Genomic DNA, 5,989 nt, shown 5'->3' with positions numbered 1-5,989 from the left:
AGGTAACTTGTTATTAACCTGTAAAAAAAGCTAATTGAACAAATTTAACTCGTAGATGGACCTATTTGACACTTAATTTAGTTCGTGGTGAAAATTGAGCATTTCGCAGTAGTAGATGAGCCTATTTGACACTTGTGCCAAAAATTCCATGTAAATTACTAAACTGATTAATATTTTCATAATTAATTAGTCTATATTGTGCCATTCTTCTACAATGTTTATTACAATAATTAATTATTCCAGAGTCTAAATATTTTTTATTAGCATAATTAATTATTCCATAGTGCTTACATTTTTAAACGAATTGACTCCGCCTGAATGCTGCACCCTAGATGGTGAAAGTCTAGTAGCCGAAAGCATCACTAGCTTACGCTCTGACCCGAGTAGCATGGGGCACGTGGAATCCCGTGTGAATCAGCAAGGACCACCTTGCAAGGCTAAATACTCCTGGGTGACCGATAGCGAAGTAATACCGTGAGGAAAGGGTGAAAAGAACCCCCAGCGGGGAGTGAAATAGAATATGAAACCGTAAGCTCCCAAGCAGCGAGAGGAGCCTGGGCTCTGATCGCGTGCCTGTTGAAGAATGAGCCGGCGACTCATAGGCAGTGGCTTGGTTAAGGGAACCCACCGGAGCCATAGTGAAAGCGAGTCTTCATAGGGCAATTGTCACTGCTTATGGGCCCAAACCTGGGTGATCTATCCTGGTCTACTCTGTTCAATTTAGTTTTTATACTTTAAAAAATAGTGAAACTAAGTACAAAAATTAACCGTGTTAATATTATTATTAATTTAGTTAACTTGAAATTGACATTATTGTTGTCACATCATAAAATTTATATTACTTCGTACAACTCATATATTATTTTATAAATATTTAAAAGAGTTAATAACCAAAATGGTCCCTTGACTATTGCGAAATTACCAATTTGGTCCTCAACTATCTTTTTTTACATAATAAAGTCCTCAACTTTGTAAAAGTTAACCAATATGGTCCTCCGTTCGGACAGACGTTAAAAATTGTGTTAATCAAGGGTAATAAAGGAATTTCAAATCTAATTGCTCCTTTTTGAAAACGAAGTAACTTAAGTTGTATTGACCAAACATCCAACCCCTTCCTCGCTGACTACGCCTCCACGTCAGTATCAACCAAGGACCACGCGTAGCAGTTCATGGTAGCCTACAAGTTCCCGGAGTCTACGCACCACGCCAGCGTTACGCGGAAGACCGACGTCTAGAGCCTCGAGATCTTGACGCAGGGGATGAGCGCCAGCGTCGATCTGACGGCATGCGTGAGGGAGTAGTGGACGGGGGTTGGTTTTTAGACAAGGAGATGGGAGGCGGGAAAAGCGGATGTCGATTGTCCATGGAATCGAAGATGTCGCCATCTAACACACTAAAAAACCCCTAAATCGGTGATGATGTGAGCGATTAAGTTGTGATTGGGCCGCCGCTTCCGTCTGACCAGAATCGGACGATTAAAAACGCATATGAGTTTCTGGTTCGAGTCCGGGCAACACCGGCAATTTATATCCTACACCACGGCGTACATTGCACTATGCGCCCAGATGCAAAACGATGTCGTTTTAATTATTTTTTTTTGAAATTTCCCGCCCCAGTGAATGGCAGTAGGCTTTTCTTTTAAAAAAAACCTGCTGTTCAAGAATGTACATAATGTTATACTTGAATACACATAATGTTATACATGAATACACATAATGTTATAACAAAATATACATACTCTTTTTAAAAGATAATACACATAATCTAACATAATACATAATAAACATAAACTTTTAACATAATACACATCAACTCTTAACATAATACACACAAATTTTCTGATTCGGATTTACATAATTGTATAAAAACAATGTACATAATTGTATAAAAAATACACATAACTGTATGAACCAATACACATAACGTTGTGAACGAATACACATAACGTTGTGAACGAATACACATAAAGTTGTGAACGAATACACATAATCTCAGTAACTTCCTACCGCGCCTCCCAACACGACCCCAAAATGACGTCGTTTTAGGAGCGCGCGGCGCACAGTGCTATGTGCGTCGTGGTGTAGGATATAACGATTGAACACCGCCACCTGCTTCTTTGTCTGCTTTAGAGGTATCAATGCGGGCCGGCCCGCCCCACCGCAGGCTTTTTATTTAGCGGGCTTTTGCGGGCCGGCCTGCGAAGCCCGCGGACTTGGAACTATACAGCCCAAGCCCGCCTCATGCGGGCTTGCGGATCTCGAGGGCTGGCCCGCGGGCCATCACTTAAATTTAAAAAAAAAACATTAAATAGTATATAAACATGTTAAAATCGCTTGAAATATGACACTATTTATTGGTCGTTCTTTCGCATCCTCACGGTGTATGATACACCTCAATGCACCGGAAACTTCCATAAAATCTATAAACCTCGCTCAATTCTCCCGGATCGATACCGCGCGTTGAGCAGAACTGTAGAAGGGTGATCAAAGCTAGGGTTCAACATCACACTCTATTTCTCTCTCGGCTTCAGATTTTCCCTCTACAGTTCCCGTCTGTGTGTAATACATATATAAATATGTATGTTTGCTGGACTTGGAGGTGATTTAGTAATTCATAAATATTTATGAATTGATGATTTAGTTTTAGTAATTGTTTGATAGAGTTGGAGGTGGATGGAGACGGGAGAACTGAAGAACTACGTACTCTAGGAATTATTTAATTAAGAATTTGTGAAATATTATTGAATTATTGGATTTCTCCCCTTCTGCGTACTCTTAGATAGTCAGATCTACACACTGCCTAAGAATTAAGATATTATATATATGTTTTTTTTTTAAATAGACATTATATATATTTTTATTTATTTATTTTTTAAATATGGTCTGGCCCGCAACCCGCGCGGGCTCTGGCCCTCCGCGAGCCTAATTTCTTGCGGCCCTAACCCGCCCCATCGCGGGGCGGGTGCGGGCTAACCCGCGGACTTTGGTCCAATTTAACACCCCTAGTCTGCTTCCTCTACACGCCGATCTGAGGAGCCGCCTGCGGCTAATCGGAGATCAGTCCATCCAGATTGGTCCGAGACTAGAAGGCGACTACAGCCATACCATCAGTTCCAAGATAAGGCGCTGGGATAGCCAGCGATCGAGGCACTCCCGCGTCGCCATCGCGGCAAAGAACCAAACCACCACCGGTCGTTATGCATCACCACCGATCGATGGTGCAGATCGGAAAAGGGAAAAAAACGGAAGATGATCGGCCAAGAAAATTAAGCTACTAAACAATTAGGTTAATACGTGGGCAGCCTGGGCTGCCCAAGGAGCAGCTTGAAATTCCCTTATTACCCTCAACTTTAACAGATGTTAGACTCCAAATCTAACGGAGGACCATATTGGTTAACTTTTACAAAGTTGAGGACTTTATTAGGTAAAAAAAATTAATCAAGGACCAAATTGGTAATTTTGCAATAGTCAAGGGACCATTTTGGTTATTATCTCTATTTAAAATTACAAGCATGTTGACATTAAGCGTCCAAATCTCATTAGGAACATGGTTGTAATTATTTATTTCGGGCATACTAATTTAATAGAGTGGTGATAAAAATAATTAATTTTACATATTTATAAAGTATTAATATATTAGTAGGAATATAAAATCATGTTGTGACAATGATGATGTTAGCGCCATGTAACCTAAGTTAATGGTAATATTAGCACCGTTAACTATTGTCCTTAATCGCACAACTTTTTAAAGCATAGAGACTAAATTAAAAAAATTAAAGATATAAAGACTAAATTGAACGAAATACTATAGTACAAGGACCTCGTAGGTACTTTAATTTGACCTCAAATAGGTAGGGGCAACCGACTAATTTTTTTTATTATAACGGCAGTAAATGATATAATCCACCAAAAAATCGATCATCAGTTTCAGTCGGTTACTCAAAAATCAAACAAAAATATATTATTCTAAAATTAATAGTTAAAAATTCCAGCCAAAGACCTTGTGGTCCAATGACACCAAGTTGGTTCCTTATAAAAGAGGTTGTGGGTTCGAGCATTTTTTGTATTAATAAAAAAAATAGTTAAAAGTTCCAACTTCCAAGCATGCAATATTACAAATTTTCAAATTAAAAATAAATAAAGAATTACACTTGAACAAATCTAAATATAACAATCCACAAAATCAAAAGTTCAAATTTAACTAGAATATAATTCTACAAACACAAAACCAATTAAACAAACTTCATTAGTTTATTATACATTAGTATAATTGTTATTATACAACTAATGCAAGGATTACAAAATAATTCTATAAGAATATAAATTGGATGATCAATTAATATAGTAATTACATCGTTATATACTATATTCAAACACACATAGCCCCGTTATTGTAAATAAATAAGGAGAAATTCTATTCACACCACCTATTTTACTCTTTGCACCACCCATTTAATAGGTTAAATAAATTTATAGGTGGTGCAAATAGCAAAGTGCTATTTACACCACCATCAATTAATGTGGTCAAAGAGTAATATATATTATTCATTTTTTTTTTTAACAATCAACATATTAACTAAAAAAAATAAAAAATTTGTCACCCTCTCCGGTGAGAAGGCGAGGGACTGCCTTGTCAGCGGAGAAGGCAACTGGGCTGCCTTCTCCGATGAGAAGGCAACCCACAGTGGGTTGCCTTCTCACCGGAGAAGGTGACAGGATCTTTTTTTTCTAATGACTAATTATTTGTGTAATTTTTTTTAAAATTTTTTATTTTCAATACATCTTTTTTTTAAAGTTATATTTTCAATATATCTTCTTTTTTTTTTTTTTTTTTTTTTCAAATACATCTTTTTTAACTTTCTATTTTCAATACTTGTTTTTGTTTATGGTTTAATTTTTAAATAAAAAGAAATACTATGTAATAATTAATTTTGTTATTTTAATATTCTTTATAACTTAAATTTGTTGTATACATTATTTTATCTTTTTATAAAGATATAATAAATTAAATTTGAATCGCTAAAAATTGTAAAAATACATTAACATCACAATACAAAAATAAAAAACAAATTCATTCAATTTCAATCTAATATAACATTTTCCCGAGTACAATTAGAGTTACATGGTCATTGTAACTTTCAATACGATTCATATATGGAGTCATCCATGCATTTGCACAATCATATCTAAAATAAGCTCATTGTGGAGCAATAATAGGCATTGGGTACCTTCCTGTCAATGTTACCTTAACATAATGATTATTATTAACATAACCAAGGGCTATTGCTACATGCTCGTACCACGATGGTGGGCTAGATCGGAATGGTAAATATGTTGTACTGCCGGCCATACTCAAAACATGTAGTATCACATTGTACCAGGAAGCAATTAGTACACCCATCTCCGGCATAGTCATCCAGTGCTCAACTGGTGCACACCGATCTTGTGCAAAATTTTTTTTAACATGTTATAGACATTATACCATCCTTGAGTTTCAAACATATCGGTATATTCCATCTTGTGAGACTCTAGTTCTTTGATTAAATTGGATCGAATTTTGAACCATTCGTCCGCCTTAAAACCGAGACAGAGAGTTACAACTCGAAATCCACAGTTTTCATTAGATCTCACATCTTGCACTTGCATGATGAAATGATGGAATATAACCAGAAGTTGAAGAATATATGGATGGTAAAAATGTCTATCACCTGAAGTTGATGCAGCTGAACAACTATTCTGAGCTGGTTCTTGAAATTGAATAGTATTCGGCTCGGCTTGAGTTTTTCTGAGAGATAGAGTTCTTATGAGATTTTTTTTTTTGAAGTGGGACACCCACGAACATTTATTTGCGCGACTGGCTCATGGATCGAAGTTGTAGATGACGCGATCAACTCCCTCAACTTTCTCAATATGTTGAATTTACCAGTTTTTGATTGTTTCTTGAACTGGTCCTTAAACATATGAAGCTCATGCTCAATACCAAAATCCTC

The sequence above is a fragment of the Ipomoea nil genome, unplaced genomic scaffold, assembly GCF_001879475.1.
Source record: "Ipomoea nil cultivar Tokyo-kokei standard unplaced genomic scaffold, Asagao_1.1 scaffold1956, whole genome shotgun sequence".
Classification (NCBI taxonomy): domain Eukaryota; kingdom Viridiplantae; phylum Streptophyta; class Magnoliopsida; order Solanales; family Convolvulaceae; genus Ipomoea; species Ipomoea nil.
Note: the sequence above shows the minus strand (reverse complement) of the source record.